We start from the raw sequence: 20,337 nt of genomic DNA, 5'->3' as shown, positions 1-20,337 counted from the left end.
CTGTGAGGTGCTTGATCAACTCTTGATCTAGGTGCTCCTACAGATGTCAGCCAATTACCAAGTTTCTTACATTAAATAAGAATGGCTGAATGTAGTCAATTTCTGAGCTCATCCTGAATGGATTCCTTCACAGAGAAAAGAGAGTCGGACAGGCACGTTTCAGCAAGCTGATTTCAGGTTTTCTTGCTTCTAAATGCTCCCCTGTTCCTCAAAGTGCGTTATTTCTCTGTAGCTTCAGGCCCAGTCTCCACCTGCCCCATCGTCTCATTCCTCCTTCTGGTTCTGGCTACTGTGACTGCTACCAAGAGAAAAGATAAGGAGCTGCTGGCCATACACTCTCACCCCCTCCCCACACACAGCATCTGCAAGTAGCACCGCTGCCATTTGGAAATGCCCCTTACTTTAACCCCTGCTCCCAAGCTGTTGACCCAGAAGCAGCTCTGGGCTCCTTCTGTTTAGTTCAGAATTGACCATTGTGGCTCTTTAGGGAGAGAAACGTCAGATGGAAGATCTCTGCCTCTCCCTCTCTTTGTAATTTCTGAATTTTTTCTTAAAAAATCTTTTAAAAAAACATGTATGTCGTTAGGAAAGTGGAGCGCTTGAGGCTGAGTAACGCAGTCGTAGGCTGGGGGTGGAATAGGCTTACCTTCCGTTATTTTACTCCTCTGTTGCAGACCGCTGAATTCTAAAATAGATCTGCATGACCATTAGGAATTATTACAATAAGAATATTGGAAAGTAAAACTATGCCTAGAGAATTGCCAAGCTGTGAAATTACAAGAATTGTTTAAATTCTTCATAAAATTCACCTCTCAAGATAACGTAAAAATGAATTAAGGAACTGTTTGGGGGAAAATGAAACAATCTTATAAATATTTTTTATTTCTTTCTCCCCTTTCTGCCTTTCTGAAACTTTGATTACTCAGAAAAGTTTTACATTTTTTTTAAGATTTATTTATTTTTGTTGGAAAGGGGAATTTGCAGAGACATAGCAAGATCTCATGTCTGCTGGTTCACTCCCCAAGCGGCCACAACTGCTGGAGCTGAGTGGATCTGAAGCCAGGAACCAGGAGCTTCTCCTGAGCCTCCCACGCGGGTGCAGGGTCCTAAGCCACTAGGTCATCCTCGGCTGCTTCCTCAGGCCACGAGCAGGGAGCTGGATAGGAAGTGGAGCAGCTGGGACAGAAACCAGGATCCCATATGGAATCCCACATGCAAGGTGAGCCATGGTGTCGGGCCCAAATTTTATTCGTTTATTTTTTTGTTGCTGTTGCTTTTTTTTTTTTTATTTAATTGGAAAGGCAGATGTACAGAGAGGAGGAGAGACAGTGAGGAAGGTCTTTCATCTGATGGCTTACTCCCCAAGTGGTCGTAACAGCTGGTGCTACGCCAATCCGAAGCCAGGAGCCAGGAATTTCTTTCCGGATCTCCCACGTGGGTGCAGGGTCCCAAGGCTTTGGGCTGTCCTTGACTGCCTTCCCAGGCCACAGGCAGGGAGCTGGATGAGAAGTGGAGCTGCTGCGATTAGAACCAGTGCCCATATGAGATCCTGGCATGTTCAAGGCGAGGACTTTAACCACCACGCTATCGCGCCAGGCCCAGATTTTTTTTAAAGATTTTTTTTTTAAGATTTATTACAAAGTCAGATATACAGAGAGGCGGAGAGACAGAGAGGAAGAGCTTCCGTCTGATGATTCACTCCCCAAGTGACCGCAACAACCGGTCCAAAGCCGGGACCCCCACGGGTGCAGGGTCCTAAAGTTTTAGGCCATCCTCACCTGCTTTTCCCAGGCACAAGCAGGGAGCTGAAAGGGAAATGGAGCTGCCGGGATTAGAACCTGTGCACATATGGAATCCTGGCACGTTCAAGGCAAGGACATTAGCCACTAGGCCACACCGCTGGGGCCTTTTATTCAGCTTAAAACAAGCTTACTTGGGAGTACTCCCAGGCGAGATTCACTGGTCTGGTACAGACAGCAGGCCAAGGAGTTACCCCAAGTTTATTTTTAGAGGCGACGAGTAAAGCTCAAGATTTTAAATCTTCTACATCTCACAATCAATATTCTATAACTAATCATTTTTATGAGTGTTTCCTTTATCCTAAGACATTAGTCTTCAAAAATAAGTTCCTGCCACTCTCAAAAGGGAAATACTAGCAGATGAACCTAATGGGAGGAGAACACGTGATTTCCAGCAGATTCTGTTACCCAAATTGAAGGTGGGATTTGGGGTAGAGGTTTAGCCAATAGAATGCCCCTTGGGGGGCCCACATCCCTTATCAAAGTGCCTGGATTCTAGTCCCAGACAGCTGAGAGTCCGACTTCCTGCCAGTACTCTCCATGGACAGCAGCGGATGATGCCACACATTCGCAGAGCTCTGCCATCCGCTGGGCTGCCCTGTTGGACTTCCTGGCTCCTGATTTTGTCCTGAGCCAACCACCCCTGTTACAGGCACCTGGGAGTGAATCAGTGGATGAAAGGGATTTCCCTGCCCGTCTCACTCTCTACTTGGCAAATAAATAAAATTAGTAAAGAAAAAAATGTTGAATAGTTTGATTTGAGCATCATGAGATGCCACTGGTTAGAAATTTGGCCTTAAATATGAGCTTCTCATTACAAGACTGACTCTTGTTCTTTGGGGAGCACTTATGTAACCTAACCAGCTTATCTGTAAGCAAGCCTCTCCAAAGTTTCTAGCAATAAATTCTGGAATTACCCAATCACCTTGAACGGGTATCCAGTATCCATTTGCCTAATTTGACAAAACCGAGACAAAAAAATGTTATGCTTTTTCCCAATTCTCACTTACTTTAAAAAAACAAATATTTATTATATATTATATAATATTTACTGAATATCATGTCAAATAAATATTTATTGTAACAATAATATCAAATATTATACAATTCTCAGCTACATAAAAACCTTATTCTCACCTATTTCTTAATAATCTCCTGCTACTAACTGCTGCTCTAAGTTACTGACAATGATCACAATTTCAGCACTACACGCTATGCTAGGGATGTGATGTGCGTTATTCCGTTTATTTCTCAGAATGTCGTTAAGAGGTAAATGAAATCCCTACCTCCACCTGACTTTTCACCTGGGGAAACCGAGCTTAAGCACTTCTCCCGAATTCAGATTGACTGAAAGAGTCCTGACAGCCTGAATATCCAGCTATGACATTTGTCAGGAACATGGTAGAGGAGAGAGCCTCAGGTAACAAAATAAAGTTATTATTTTGTTTAAATACCTTGGAAATATTGAACACAGTTATCATATAAATGCAAATAAGAGATTAATTTTAAAATACTCAGTGTACAGGTCTTACAATTATGTACTTTTTGAAAACCACTCCTATGTATAAATTTCAAATTTCTGCGAGGGACCAACATGATGGCTTAACTAGCTAATCCTCCATCTCCAAGCGCAGGCATCCCATATCGTTGTTCCTTTATGTCCAGGCTGCTCCACTTCCCATCCAGCTCCCTACTTATGACCTGGCTTGGGCAAGCAGAAGAGGACAGCTCGAGTCCTTAGGATTCTGCACCTGCATGGGAAACCTAAAAGAAGCTTCTAGTTTTGGATCGTCTCTGCGCCATTTTGGGAGTGAACCAATAGATCAGCTCAGTGTCATTTTGGGACTGAACCAATGGATGGAAAATCTTGCTCCCTCTCTTTTCTGTAAATCTGCCTTTCCAATAAAAACAAATGAATCTTTTTTAAAAATCTACTCACTCTGAATTAAATTTTAAAGTTTAATTTATCTCTCTCTCTCTTTTTTTAAAGATCTATTTTATTTTCTTATTGGAAAGTCAGATATACAAAGAGAAGCAGAGACGGAGAGGAAGCTCTTCCATCTGTTGATACATGCCACAAGTGACTGCAACGACCAGAGCTGAGCTGATCCAAAGCTAGGAGCACAGGGCCTCTTCCAGGTCTCTCACGCAGGTGCAGGGTCCCAAGGCTTGGGCCATCCTCTAGAGATTTCCCAGGCCACAAACAGGAAGCTGGATTGGAAGTGGGGCTGCCAGGGTTAGAAGTGGTACCCATATGGGATCTCAGGGCATGTGCAAGGTGAGGAATTTAACCAATAGGCTACTGTCCTGGGCCCTATCTCTTTCTTTTATCACTTATATTTCTGTTATCTCCAGCAAACTTTGCTTAACCAAAGTCAAACTTTTAATTCCATTTTTCCATGAAGTTACTGAAGTATCTTTGTATGGTACTTTTTTTTTTAGAATTTATTTATTTTTATTGGAAAATCAGATATACAGAGAGGAGGAGAGACAGAGCGGAAGATCTTCCATCCGCTGATTCACTCCCCAAGTAGCTGCAACAGCCGGAGCTCAGCTGATCTGAAGCCAGGAGCCAGGAGCTTCTTCTGGGTCTCCTACACATGGATGTAGTGTCCCAAGTCTTTGAGCCATCCTTGACTGCTTTCCTGGGCCACAGACAGGGAGCTGGATGAAAGTGCGGCAGCTGGAATTAGAACCTACTCCCATATGGGATCCTGGCATGTACAAGGCAAAGACTTTAGCCACTAGGCTACTGGGCCAGGCCAGTATAATACATTTTATTTATTTATTTATTTATTTATTTATTTATTTATTTATTTATTGTTATTATTTTTTAAAACAAAGATTTATTTATTTTTATTGGAAAGTCAGATATACAGAGAGGAGGAGAGACAGAGAGGAAGATCTTCGGTCTGATGATTCATTCCCCAAGTGGCCGCAACGGCAGATGCTATGTCGGTCCGAAGCCAGGAGCCTCTTCCAGGTCTTTCACACGGGTGCAAGGTCCCAAAGCCTTGGGCTGTCCTCGACTGCTTTCCGGGCCCACAGGCAGGGAGCTGGATGGGAAGTGGGGCTGCTGGGATTAGAACCGGCACCCATATGGGATCCTGGGCGTGCAAGGCGAGGACTTTAGACACTAGACCACACCACTGGGCCCTGTATAATACATTTTAAAACAAAACCAGCAAAAGTAGTTCTTTGGAAGAAAAGGACAAGCTATTTATGTGGGTGGAATGTTAAATGTAATATTGTAAGTCTAGGCTCTCACTAAAGTTAGAATATCAAAACTAAATATAGCAATGCTACACTCCTTGTTTTGCTACCTCAAATGGTTGAGCCTTTTGACTTGAACCTTTGGTTTTTATTATTATTATTATTATTATTATTATTATTATGTAACTCATCTTTTAAAACAAAACAGAAACAGAAAAACAATTCTTAAATGCACAATTCATATGCCATACAATTCACTGGTCTAAAAGGTATTGCTGCATGGTTATAGTATGTTCCATTATGTCGCCACTCCTCATCCCTTCCGCTCCCAGCCCTGAGTAACTAACTACTGCCCTGCTTTTTTGTTTTATCGATTTGCCCTTTCTGGACATTTCATATAAATGGAATCATATAGCATATGGCCTTGTAGATCTGGCTTTTTTCATTCATCGTGATGCTTTCACAGTTCGTTCATGCTCCTTTTTGTGATTGGATGATAGTCCATGATATCAACAAACTACATTTAATTTGTACATTTGTTAGTTTATGGAAACTTGAGTGTTTTCAAGTTTTGACTGTCATGAATAACACTGTTAGGAATTTTAATGTACAGGGTTATTGTGGATATACATTTTCAATTCTCTTATATCTATCTAGAAATGGAATTGCTAAGATATGTGGTAGTTCTGTATCTAGTATTTTGAAAATTTGCCAAACTGTTTTCCAAAACGCCTGCACCGCTTAGCAGTCCAACAAACGATTACGAAGATTCGGATTTCTTCACATCCCCATCAATGCTTGCTGTTTTTTTTTTTCTTTGTTGCTTTTTAAATATTTATTTATTTTTATGTGAAAGACAGATATACAGAGAGAAGGCGATACAGAGAGGAAGATCATCCATCCACAACTCACTCCCCAAGTGACCACAAAAGCTGGAGCTGAGCTGATCCAAAGCCGGAGTAAAGACCTTCCCCTGGGTGGGTCTACCACACAGGTGGAGGGTCCCAAGCACTTGATTCATCTTTCTTTGCTTTCCCAGGTCACAAGTACAGAGCTGAATTAGAAGTGGAACTGCAGGGACATGAACCCGTGCCTATATGGTATTCCAGCAGCACAGGGCCGAGGAGCAGCTTGCTGCAGCACTGTGCCAGCTCCTCTTGTCTCCTTTCTCTCACAGCCGCTCCATTGGATGTCAAGTGGCAGTCACTGAGGTTTAGATTTGCGTTTCTCTAATGGCTGTTGACGGTGAGAGCAGCTTTTACATGCCTGTTGGCCATTCTGTCATGTTCATTGGAGAAATGCCTATTCTTTTTTTTTTTTTAGATTTATTTATTACTTTTATTGCAAATCAAATTTACAGAGGAGAGATAGAGAGGGAAGATCTTCTGTGTGCTGATTCACTCCCCAAGTAGCGGCAACAACAACTGGAGCTCAGCTCATCCAAAGCCAGGATCCAGGAGCTTCTTTTGGGTCTCCCACATGGGTGCAGAGTCCCAACGTTTGGGGCAGTCCTCAACTGTTTTCCCAGGCCACAAGCAGGGAGCTGGAGAGGAAGTCGGTCAGGCAGGACACAAACGGGCGCACATATGGGATCCTGGGCGCGTTCAAGGCTAGGACTTCAGCCACTATACTACCACAGTGAACCCTCTGAATCATTCATTTAATAATAGTGGCTTATTCATTTTTTGAAAAGCTGTATTTGTTTTTATTAGAGAGGCACATCCATGGAGAGAAGGAGAAACAGAGAGAAAGATTCTCCATCCGCTGGTGCAATCCCTATATGGCTGGAGCGGAGCTGATATTATTGCATTATAAGAGTTCATGGTATACTCTAGATACTTGTCTCTTATCAAATATAATTAATACATATTTTCTCTCCTTTGCTGGGCTGACTTTTTACTTTCTTTGCAATAGAAAGGTTTTACTTTGATGTGATCTTTACGATAAAGCCCAATTTATCTTTTTTTTTTTGTCACGTATATTTTGCCTATCATCTCCAGCAAGCCTTTGCCTGACCCAAAGTCACAAATGTTTATTTCTGTATTTTCTTCAAATATTTTTATACTCTTTCTATAAGAAGCTCAGGCTTTATATCAGACCTATATTTATTTATACTTAACTTTGGTGTAAATCAAAAGAAAAATTTTAAAAGACAAAAAAAAAAGTACTGTACTTATTTATTTTTTTAAGACTTCAATTTTTTGGGCCCAGCACGATAGTCTAATGGCTAAATCATCACCTTGCTCTGCCGGCATCCCACATGGCCACCGGTTCTAATCCCAGCAGCTCCACTTCCCATACAGCTCCCTGCCTGTGGCCTGGGAAAGCAGTCGAGGACAGCCCAAGGCCTTGGGACCTTGCACCCGGGTGGGAGACCTGGAGGAAGTTCCTGGCTCCTGGCTTCAGATTGATGCAGCACCAGCCGTTATGGTCACTTGGGGAGTGAATTATCGGATGGAAGATCTCTCCTCCTCTCTGTATATCTGACTTTCCAATAAAAATAAATAATTTTTTTTTAAAAAAATGTAAGAATCATAAGAAAGCAACAATGTTGCAAAGATATGACTCAAAAGCAGAAAAAAAAAATAGATAAAAGAAGAAAACAAAAGCAAAACCAGCACCAAGAGGCGGTGAGGTGGGAAGGAACTTAGATTTCAAGAGAGAAAGAGAAGAGGAAAAGTGAAGGTCTCTGTGGCTACCGCGCAACGAACAGGGAAGTGAGCTGATACCCTGTGGTGACTACAAAGGTAATGAAGTCTGTGTGTGCTCTGAGATTGCTTCCAGTTTTCCTTTTGAAGAAGGATCTTTCAACTGACAAGGTAATAAAGCTTAAAGTTCAAACCAAGGAAGTATTCTGTAATCAAAAAATTCACTGATTATTCTACAAGAGGTTAGACCAACATATTATTGAAGCTTTAATCTGATATGATAAGGACTGTGAGGGCAGAGGCCTTTCCACTGGGTCGTTAGGAGCCCAAACATTGCTTGTTTGGGGGAAGGTAAGACTTTCCTTTTCATGGCTTAATCGTTGGCTTCTATGAAACAGATTTGAAGCACAGAAGCCAAACAAAAATTGGGTGGAAGCCTTTTTCGTGGAGATGTCATGTTATTTATCCCCAAACTGAGGCGGACCGACCCAAGCGGTGTCTCTGGACCTGAAAAACCAAGAGATGGTTCATTACGACCGCCTTTAGTCATAGTGAACACTGAACACGTGGCCGCCATTTCCTGAAGAGCTCTGCATCGGAGATGCTGCTCCAGCCTGTTAGCTGGAATCTCTTCAGTTTCTGCAGCTTCCACAGGAAGCTCACCGAGAGGGCACTTCCCTGCTGGCATCCACAGTCAAAATTACTTGGAGAGATTTTGGAAATTGTGCGCATGCGAAGAGATGTTAGACCAGCAAAGACGTAAGAGCAAAGGCCTTACGTTCTCATGGCCCACCAACACCTCCTGGACTTCCATCCTTCAGTGCCAACAGTTGAGAGAATGAGTATTAAATTTGTTTGTTTTGTAAATCTTGATCTTGGGGTTTCTGATTTTCCTAGAAATGGAATGCAAAGGTTGTGTATATTTCCAGGGTAGGGGTTACTTTCACCAGATCATCAAAAGGAGCTAAGAGCAAATCTACAGAGACAGAAAGCAGGTCCACAGTAGGCTAAGGCTGTGGAGGAACTGTAGGAAAGACTGGGCAGTGGCTGCTAGCCAGGACAGGATTTCTTTTAGGGGTGATGGAAACACTCTAAAATTAGAGTGTACTGCAGATTGGACAACTCCATGAATATATTACAAAATAATGAATTGCGATTTTATTTTCAGAGCTATATATTTGAAAAGGGTTAGGGGGTAGGGGGGCGGTCTTCATCCGTTGATTCACTCATCAAATGGCTGCAATGGCAAGGGCTGTGTCAGGGAAAACCGGAAGTCAGGAACTTCATTTGGATCTCCCACATGGGTGGTAGTGGCCAAGCAGGTGGGCCAGTATCGGCTGCTTTTCCAGGCCTCTTAGCGTAGAGCCAGATTGGAAATGGAGCAGCCAGAACTCAAACTAATACTTAGAATAGGGATGCCAGATACGGAATGCTGGTGTTGAAGTGGTGGCTTAACCTGCTCTGGCCCCTGAATTGTAACCTTTAAATAGGTGAATTGCAATTCTATCTCAATAAAGTGTTTTTTGCTTTTAAGTAAAAAGCATCTAATACATTCAAAACCTGCTTTGTGGCATGAACCTATAACCATGTCTGTTTTCTAATCCCAGAGTATGCAAAGCTTTTACACACTGAGTGCTTTTTATGTACAGCGCTTTATTATGCACTTTACATTATTAACCCTCATCAACTATGATGGAGGATTATTATTCTAACCAAGATATGAAATGAACAAATGACAGAGTGGATTTGAATTCAGTTGCATGCAGCTCCAAAAACTCCTCCTTTCCATAAACTACCAATATAGCAGTTCCCTTTAATTCATGGCTTTCTTTCCCTTGCTTTCAGTTACCTACAGTCAACTCAGTCCAAAAGTATTAAAATGGAAATTTCCAGAAATAATTCCCCAAGTTTTAAATTGCATAATATTCGGAGTAGTGTGAGTTGTCCTGCTGTATTGTGCCCACTACATAGATCATCCTTCAATGCCCCTTGTCTAACATATCCAGCCTCTATACCTGCCTGTTGGTCACTTAGTAACCACTTCAGTGTCTGATTGTCACAGTATCACAATGCTTACACATAGGCTCAATATTATCCAAGTTTTTATTAAGCATCCACTGAGAATCAAGGAAGGTGTCACACTCTGATAAGGGGTATTACAATACTCAAACTTCTCCGACAATGTACCTGTAATAGAAGAATCCAATCATTATGACAATATAGAGTATTACTGCCCTTGCATTCTGCTCCGATCAGTCATAACATTCCAAAATTCTCTTTTCTGTGATCGTCTGGACATCTTTTCTCCACCCCTGTGGCCAGCACTCCAAAGCAGGCCTTTATCTTTCATCAGGAGTATTGCTGCAACTGGCTTGACTTTTTAGATCTCATCTGATCTTATCATTCCTAGATGTAAAGCTTTCAATGATTTCACACAAGGATGAAGTCCAAAGTCTTTAAAAAGCCTTTTACAAACTGGTGCCATTTTCTATCTTTTTAAAAAGATGTATTTACTTATGTGAAAGACAGAGTTAAGACAGAGATCTTTCATCTGCTAGTTTACTCTTCAAACCAGTAGGATGACTAGAGCTGAAACGGTCCAGTGCCAGGAGCCTGGAGCTTCTTCAGCGTGGGTGCAAGGGCGCAAGCATCGAGACCGTCTTCCCCTGCTTGTCCAGGTACATTAGCAGAGATCTGGATCAGTGATGGAGCAGCTGAGACTTGAACTAGCATCCATATGGAATTCTGGCATCACAGGCAGACTTTATTCACTCTGTCATCTGGTATCATTCTTTCCATTCTCTTCATCTGCTTCCTAACCTTGCCTGCACACCTTAACCCTCAAGCCATACAACAAACTCTTCCCCTTCCTTCTGCTGAGTGTGCATGTTTCATGCCCTTCACCTGCTTTATCATTCATAATGGAATGCTTTCTGTGGCAGTTTCCTCCTCCAGCAGCTCTCACTTTGAATTCACTTCCTGTGAGAGGCTTCCTCTGACCTCCATGTACCTCTGCCCCCGTGTCCTCTGCTATGGCCTAATTCTGCTCCACTTGAAGTATTTTCACACTGAAGGGCCATTTTTAAAAAAGATTTATTTTTTCATTTTTTTTGTAAAGATTTATTTGTTTATTGGAAAGTCAGATATACAGAAAGGAGGAGAGACAGAGAGGCAGATCTTCCATCTGATGATTCACTCCCCAAGTGAGCGCAACAGTCAATGCTATGCTGATCCGAAGCCAGGAGCCAGGAACTTCTTCCAGGTCTCCCACGCGGGTGCAGGGTCCCAAAGCTTTGGGTTGCCCTCAACTACTTTCCCAGCCACAGGCAGGGAGCTGGATGGGAAGTGGAGCTGCTGGGATTAGAACCGGCGCCCATATGGGATCCTGGCACGTTCAAGGAGAGGATTTTAATCACTATTCTATCGTGCCAGGCCTGAAGGGTCATTTTTTGATCCTCGCAATCTTTCTAGTACTTTATAAATATCTCAGCCAAGTGCTTAGCACACAAGAGCACCTATTGAAATTAAGAAGGTGATCTATATTGCTTACTAAATTATGATTCCATTTATTTGGGGGGCTTTCATATTTCCACATTCATTTTCTCTTATTATCAAAGGTTTTTTTTAATTGAAAGAATTACAGAGACCCAGAGAGAGACAGATATATATATATATCTGCTAGTTTACACCTGAAATGACCACAGTAGCCTGAGCTGAGCAGGTCCAAAGCTAGGAGCCAGGAGATTCTTCCGTGTCTCCCATGTGGGTGCAAGAGCCCAAGGACTTAGACTATCTTCTGCTACTTTCCTAGGCCATCAACAGGGAGCTGGATCAGAAGTAGAGAACCCAGGATATGAACAGGCAAGGGTATAGAATGCCAGTGCTGCAGAAAGAGGATTAACCTGTTATGCCTCCGCACTGGCCTCTTACTTCGGGATATATTTATTAAGTACCTGTTTAATGACATGTCATGCTTATTGACCATTTTCTGAGTGTCAGACACTGGTCTAAGTATATCATATGATTATTTTCACCAGAACTCATAACTACAAATCTCAGTAGTCCCTTTACACCTGGGAAAGTTTAAATAACAAGATTTATGATTTTGAATAAATAATTAGCAAAGATGCAATTCAAGTATAAGAGTTTCTTTGCAATGTGTGTATTCTGACCACCATGCTATATTACCAGTGTGTCTGTACATGCTTTCAAAGGAAGGAAGGAACATATAGGATCCTTTCCAATCTCAACAGGAGTAGAAATTCTGAGCTATTCCAAAAGGGAGGATAGAGAATGCAAGAGGAACTAGAATTCACCTAATTTTTCATAGTAGGAATTTGGTGCTATGGCATAATGAATTAAGCCACCACCTGTGACACCAGCATCCCATTTGGGTTCTGGGTCAATTCCTGACTGCTTTACTTCCAATCCAACTCCCTGAGAATGCACTTCAGAGGGCAGCAAGAGAAAGGCCCAGATGCTGGGGCCTCCACAATGAGAGGCTCTGATCAAGCTCCTAGTTTTAGACTTCCTTCCACCCCACCCCAGCCCTGGAATTGTGGCCATTTGATGAGTGAACCAGAAGATGGAAGATCCCATTCTTTTTGTAACTTTGCCTTTCAAATATGATAGAAAAATATTTTTTTTTAAGAAAAGTTTGTCATAGGCATAATGTCATAGAATTCATCAGAATGGGTGAAATACTGTTGCTGTGAAAATTTCAGGCATGTTACAAGTATTGTAAAAAATTGTGAGTTGACCTATCGATCATTTTGGAAAGTGACACTTTTGATTTGGGGGTTGGGTAAACTTGACTCTTCCATGGCGCTATGGAATAAAGACTTAGTCCTGTAAGCCAGCACGTGGTGGCATCCCATATGGGTGACAGTGTCCCAGCTGCTCTACATCTGATCCAAGCCCATGCTAACGTGCCTGGGAAAGCCGTGGAGGTTGGACCAACTGTTTGGGTCCCTGTCAACCACACGGGAGATTCAGAAAAAGCAACTTGCTCCAGGCTTTGGATTGGTCCAGCTCTGGCCATTGCAGCCATTTGGGGAATGAATCAGCAGGTGGAAGAGCTCTTTCTGTCTCTCTCCCTCTGTAGCTCTGCCTTTCAAATAAATAAGTAGACCTTAAAACGAAACTAACAACAGCAACAAACCTCTCCTGTCCAACCATCACCACTCAACTACTCTTCACAGCCATGGCACCAGGGCACGCTTATGAGCCTTTCTAAGCCTCGATGTACTTATCTGTTCCATAATGAGACAATTATAAGGGAACCTCTTATTGTGAAGAGTCATTGGGTTGTGAGGAAGCACACTTGGGTTAAAACTTCTTACCAATGGTTTGTGCACAGATGCTGGAAACTTTCCAAATAAGTGAAAAAGTGAGAGAAGGGTTCATTTTTAAGCTACTTTTCAAGCAAGTTTGGGACTTCAGTGTTAGGGAAGAGAAGGCCATTGTAAATGTGTGCTGAGAGGAACTAAACAATAACCTTAGGAATTCTCTGCAACTCATTAAGGGTGCCTGACCATCTATTTATACTTGGAGAGCACCTCTCTTTTGAGGAGTTCGAGCAGCTCTTCAAATTGGAATCTTTCCAGCCCCAGGGAGTTCTAAATTCTGTGATCAGTTTCAAGGGGTGGGTTTCCTCTTTCCCCCATCTGTTTCCCGCTTCTCCTGTCCAGCTACAAAGGTTCCATCCTTGCAGTTACATTCGGTCATTAGTAGAACTTCTAAATTCCTCTTTGTTTATTTTGAGAGGAAACAATTAAGAATGAAAGTTAAAGAAAACAGAAAAACTGTCCCCTTGGCTGACTGCCAGGAAAACTGCCAAATGTCAGGGGTTTTGTAGAAAGTTACCCAGATACGTGCTGGAAGGACTGGCTTGTCCCGCCCCCCAGCCTTGCAGAGGCATTCATATCACCAGTCTGAAAGGCAAGTGGCTTTGAAAATACTTCCCCATTCAGTCTTGGTAGTAAAGTACAGGAGTCCATCAAAACTTGTGGAAACAGGAAATGAAAAGACAAGCTTATTTTGGTGCAAAACAATGTAGAAACCTTGCACAGTTTTCAAAGACTTTTCAAAGACTCTCCCATCATGAATGGAGTCCCAAACTTAGTACACTAAAGTACGTCTACCTTCAGTTCTGATTTCATAGTTTCACAGTTCCCAAATGAGTCACTAAACGAAAGCCCGAGATCTCAGATCCCATGAGATGGAGTCAGAAACGTGAATGTTTTTCTGTCTCTGGGAGGCCCAGTCGGGATGAGGAAGTGCAGGACCATGGCCAAGCACTTGAACCACCTTAGCAATTTTGCACAGATTGTTCTCACCCAAGGTACAATTTTGTATTTTTAAATTTTGGAACAGAACAGTACCTACCTAGTGGGGTAGTAGTGAGAATTAACTGTTCCTAAGACATTTAAGTATTCTGCTCCATAAATGTGCGTTACCACTGCTGCTAGTTTAGCCAGGTCCCAACATCCACAGGCAGAAGCCAACATCTCACACTGTAGCTTCCAGTACACAGATTTCTGGACCGTGTCACCCTTAGGTTGTTTTTGTTATAACAGTGTATCAACCCCAGATAATCTGAGTTGCATTGATAAGGGCAAAGGATACATAAAAGGTACGAATCTGAATCAAAGACAAGTGATTTACCATCCACATCTATCCATGTTTTTTTTTAAAGATTTATTTTATTTATTTATTTATTTATTTATTTTATTGGAAAGGCGGATATACAGAGAGGAGGAGAGACAGAGAGGAAGATCTTCCGTCTGATGATTCACTCCCCAAGTGAGCGCAACGGCCGATGCTATGCCAGTCCGAAGCCAGGAGCCTCTTCCGGTCTCCCACGCAGGTGCAGGGTCCCAAAGCTTTGGGCTGTCCTCGACTGCTTTCCTATGCCACAGGCAGGGAGCTGGAAGGGAAGCAGGGCTGCCGCGATTAGAACCGGCGCCCATATGGGATCCTGGGCGTGCAAGGCGAGGACCTTAACCACTTGCGCCACCGAGCCGGGCCCTATCCATGGTTTTTTTTTTAAGATTTATTTATTTTTTATTGAAAAGTCAGATATATAGAGAGAGGAGGAGAGACTGATCTTCCTTCCAATGATCTACTCCCCAAGTGACCACAATGGCTGGAGCTGAGCCAATCTGAAGCCAGAAGCCAGGAGCTCTTCCGGGTCTCCCACGCAGGTGCAAGGTCCTAAACTCCTGTCCTTGTTTGCTTTCCCAGGCCACAGGCTGGGAGCTAGATGGGAAGCAGGGCAGCCAGGATTAGAACCGGTGCCCATATGGGATCCCAGTGCATGCAAGGCAAGGACTTTAGCCACTAGGCCACGGCACCGAGCCCACCTATCATATTTTGAGAACCTAATGCAATGTCTCACCTACTCACCACAGTATCTTGGGGGAGTGTCGTTAAGGAAATTGACTCTTGAATGCTCGCCTACCTAGTAATGGTAGAGCTGAGATCTCTTTCTGGAATTTTCAAACTCTAAACCTTCTTTTTCATCTCTAAGCTCTTGGAGCTGAAATCGTCAAGATTTGCATAATAAAGTACAACGCTTTCACTTAACATGAACCTGTGTAAAGAACTAGACCAGTAATTCCTTCCAGCAGCCCCCCTGATCCTACCTTAAGATCAGTCTGCTTTATCTCACTTCTCAGTGGCACAATGTAGAAGGACATTATGACCTTGGAAGGTCAGCGAGCACAGGATTACAATTGGTTGGATAATATTTGTATGAGAACAACCAATTGGATACCTTTTGTATAACTGATTGGATAGCATTTGTATGAGAACAGTTGAGTGGACAGCACATGAAGAACACTTGGTGGAATATACTAAACAAAAGAAGTTCCAAGCAAGAGTATAGAAACAGTTGATGGGTTTTGTTGATAAGATCAATACTTCCTCCCTTATCCCATATGACCCTCAGTATATAAAGTCTGATGCCACTAATAAACTTTGGCCATTGACCATCGGTCAGTAGTCCACACGTGCACCCAAGTCCATCGCTGGGGGACAGTGACAGCACACGCCTGGTTTGAAGACATTCTGAGCAAGATCTGTTTTTAATCGTATTATAAAGAAGTCAAAAGATAGGGTTCATCACTTGAAGCTGCCTTATCTGTCCCCATATGGTAATAAACACCTACCAATGGGCGGAGCTTGCAGGGAAGTTTGAAAGGCAGAGCACGCAGTCAAAACAGCTATGTATCCCAAATTACCCTTTGGCAGAAAGTGTTTCTCAAACAGGATCACAACAAAGCTCATCTATGCAATGTTCTGTAATGAGATTTTGCGATTTCCCCATCCAGGGGTGGAGTCTGTAAAGTACGGGGTAACACATGTTAGCTCCATTTTCTCATTCTACAACCTATGTGTGTTTCAAAGCAACATATTATATACAGTAGGCTACACACAATGTTTATTGATTTTTCTTTAAAAGAAATAGTCTAATTCTCTTATTCTTGCATCTGGACTGGTTTTAATATCTTGCTTGATCAATAGGATGTGAATGCTTTTATCTAGGAAGCCAATCACAAAGGGAAATGCAGATTCTAGGGCTCTGGAAGCTTCAGTGTGCTTCCTGGTCAACTGCTTATTTTAGCCACCTTGGTGACTTGGCACAGACTGTTTATTCCCATCAACCAAGCAGCTGTTTCTTAAGTTTGAAATCAAGAATAAAGCAATACTTACCTCACAGGGTTATGATGAAGTGACAGTGAGTCTTCAGGATTCCTGAGTTACAAAAATCGTGTCAGCATGTGCGTCTGGGTCTGCTGGACCACTGCCTCTCTGCAAAGCCGAGTCGCATAGAACCCTTCTGTGTGGGGGCTTGAGGTGAGGACCAACAACCAGCCGCAGCTACCAGCCTTCTCACTCAGAAGATAGTTGGTCAAGTCTTCACATGACTATAGGGCTAATTCCATAATTTTTGGAGCGAGTGCAAAGTTAATATGTATGAAGTATGAAGTATAAAGAGATTTAAGAGAACACTGGACTAGCATGAGACCTGTGCATATAGTGGCCCAGAGGTCCCATGTGGGCAACGCCAGCGTCACCGCGTACCCCCGAGCCGACGGAGGGACTAGGGTTATGAGACAGACAAAACAGACAACACACAGTGGATCATTCTTATGAAGAGAATGCCAGTTTATTCAAAGTCAAGCTGCATTTTTATAGTCTGCTTGGCCCCTCCCAGCACTTTCCCAATGCTCAAGCAACACCTAAGCTCCCCCAAGGGCATGTAAAAAGGGGACAAGGGGACGCAGGAAGGAGGGAACTTGCAGTCAAGCCAGGGGCTAAATGTATCAGGCCAAGATTGCCCTTCCTGTCACACCTTGAGAACCAAGCTAAGCTGTGGAGTTAACCCTTGGGAGACCAGGGCCTACAGTCCCAGATGATAAAGCTAGCCCTGGCCTTAGCAGTCTCTAAAACGAAATGCAAAACTGCAATTTAGAACTTCCCTGCTGAACTTCCTCCATGGTTCAGCCATAGAACCATGAGATTGTTCATGCGCTTGAGTTTGGAGTTGAATGTTTCCACAAAATAATATAGGTAACCCTAACTAGAAAAATATTAGAAAACAACAAGTCCGCAAAAGGATCTGCAGCTTCAATACATGTAAAGAAGTTGATTTTATATAATGAAACATTAAAATCCCAGATCCTGGAGTAAGGCTCCCATAGGACCAGAAAGATTCTTTTTTTAATTTTAAGATTTATTTATTTCTATTGGAAAGGTGGATATACAGACAGGAGGAGAGACAGAGAGGAAGATCCTCCATCCGCTGGTTCAATCCCCAAGTGACCGCAACGGCTGGTGCTGAATCGATCCAGAGCTAGGAGCCAGGAGCTCTTCCAGGTCTCCCACACGGGTGCAGGATCCCAAGGTTTTGGGCCATCCTCGACTGCTTTCCCAGGCCACGAGCAGGGAGCTGGATGGGAAGCAGGGCTGTTGGGATTAGAACTGGCACCCATATGGGATCCCAGCGCATGCAAGGTGAGGACTTTAACCACTATGCTCTCGCGCTGGGCCCAAAAAAGATTCTTATCTGGGAGAGCCTGGGAGAAGAAATCAGGCTATAAACTTTCCTCAGAAGCTGTTGAAGGCACAGACATAACTGTAAAAAGTATGAGTCAAATGAAATAGAAATAAGATGTGCTCTGCATTGTATTTGTTGGTCATCCCTTGGCGGCAGCCTGGAGATGCATAAAGATCTGATTTTGAAAAAACAATCCTATGGATCATAATGTAGCTACTTCGGTGTACACTCTGGGCTAGATTCTGAAACAGCATGTTAAATGTATAGTTTGTGAATTGCTAAAAGAGAAAGCGATCTCTGAGATCCCTGGGAATAAATCACTAAGTGCTTGGCACTAAGCAGCTATTCAGGAAATACTTGCTCGTCGAATTAACTGTTTCTTTCTTTCATGGCTTTATCGCACATATCATAAGGAATTCAAAGCATTCAACAAAGTATTTCTTGAGATCCTTGAGGAAAAGAAAGACACATGGAGGTCACAGTGTTTAAGGATTTATAGCTGATTCAATAATCTGTTACAAATGCTTTCTATATGTCCCAAGGAAGAAAGCACCCGGACTATCTAGCAAAGTGGAAGAAAGCAGGGATTTTGGTAACATCACTTTGTCATTTACCAGCAACAAGAGTTTGTGCAGGTTAGCTAGCCCTCTTCCAAACACAACGTGTACTGCACAGACACGAAGCAGTTAAATAGAGCCTGTGTTGACTATTGTGTTCAGCCCCCAGAGAACCTGGGCAGGTGGTTCCTCTGCCGGCGAGACAATCATCCTGAGAGCAGGAAGCAACCAGAGGAAAAGGTTTTTGAGTAAGAGGAGGATCTTCCGGGCAGCCCTTGTCCCAGGAGATAGCCTGTTTTCCTACACTTGACACACACACAGTCCAACAGCCTCCTCTTCCCCCATAGATCAGAAGAGAGTGTATCAGGCCCAGCGCAATAGCGTAGCAGTTAAAGTCGTAGCCTTGAACGCACCAGGATCCCATATGGGCACTGGTTCTAATCCCAGCAGCCCTGCTTCCCATCCAGCTCCCTGCTTATGGCCTGGGAAAGCAGCCTTGGGACTCTGCACCCTTGTGGGAGACCTGGAAGAAATTCCTGGATCCTGGCTTTGGATCGACATAGCATCGGCCTTTGCGCTCACGTGGGGAGTGAATCATCAGATGGGAGATCTTTCTCTCTGTCTCTCCTCCTCTCTGTATATGTGACTTTCCAATAAAAATAAAATAAATAGTGTCTTCTAGAGTCTGTTGAGGATTTTGAATGGAGGGACAGTGATGGCTGCAGATAATCTGTATCTGTTGCATTTTTCCTAGGCTTGGATATAAAGCATAAACATTGCATACATTCAGCAACAAGACCGCAGGACCCCCTAGAGCAGTTTCAGAGATAGAAATGTGTGCAGTTGGCACATCAGCAATCCATTCAGGGACAGCAGAGAGGTCTGACACAGGGCTGCAGGAGAAACAGGCCGAGACCTCAAAGCACTGCTGGTGTGCTTTTGACCTAATCATCAAGCGGGAGTGCGTATTTGTGTATCCTAGAAATATACTTATGGAACAGAAAGGTCACATTCATTAACTATTGGGAAGTTGTTCCATCACTAGACCATACAACCTATAACACGTTATCAATATTTTTAATAATACTAATATAGTCTGAAAGGAGTTCATAACTGATTTGTGTACACTTTGCCTTTACCAAATGACAACAAAACCATTACTAAAATCCATTTAAGGGGGTGGTGTTGTGGTGAGCTGGTTAAGCAGCCACCTGCAACAGCAGCATCTCATAAGGGTGCCAGTCCTGACTGTTTCACTCTGCCCCAGCTCCTGGATGCTGTGCTTGGGGAAGCAGCGCAAGGTGCCCCAAGTGTTTGCTTCTGTGCCTCCTGTGTGGGAGACTCAGATCGAGTTCCAGACTCCCGGTTTTGACCTTCCCCAGCTCCAGTTATTGTGACAGTTTGGCCGGGGGGCGAGGGGGCTGTGAACAAGAAGATGGAAGAGCTCTGTCTGCCTCTTCCTCTCCCTGTAACTCTGCCTTTCAAATAAATAATTTTTTAAATCCACTTAGTGTAAGCGTTAGCAGAGTTTTCACAATCCTATTTTAACATGAAATACATACATCAAGATTCTCAAACCCCAGACATGATCTGAGCCTCTTTCAGCTTCTGAGAGAAGGCAGATGAAAGCCAGATTTAAAATCATGACTGAAAATAGACATTTTAGGCCAAGACACCGCAGGAGTCTCTTCCTGCCAAATCTCCCGAGACAGATCATTTGTGTATAAAGGTTCTTGCTCCTGGGGCACAGGGAGAGGCTATGGGATTTAATGATCTCTAGGATTTTCCCTTCTTCAGCATTTTTATTTTACTAATAACTGACACAAGAGGAAGATGGCCTTCAATTCCCTTTCAAAACATTTGGGCTCAAAGCTTTTAATAATTCAGTTTTCCAATTCAAAGAAAGATCGTATGTGCATATAAAGTATGTTATGTAACACTCCGGTGGGTAGAGCGCAGACTCCTAACCATATCGAACATTGGTTCTGCAGGGAAACAGGTGAATATTCACTCTGAGAAAGAAAGACTATTTATAGTCACAAAACATATGAGCTCAA

The sequence above is a fragment of the Ochotona curzoniae genome, unplaced genomic scaffold, assembly GCF_017591425.1.
Source record: "Ochotona curzoniae isolate NIBS_2020 unplaced genomic scaffold, NIBS_Ocur_1.0 contig_291, whole genome shotgun sequence".
Classification (NCBI taxonomy): Eukaryota; Metazoa; Chordata; class Mammalia; order Lagomorpha; family Ochotonidae; genus Ochotona; species Ochotona curzoniae.
Note: the sequence above shows the minus strand (reverse complement) of the source record.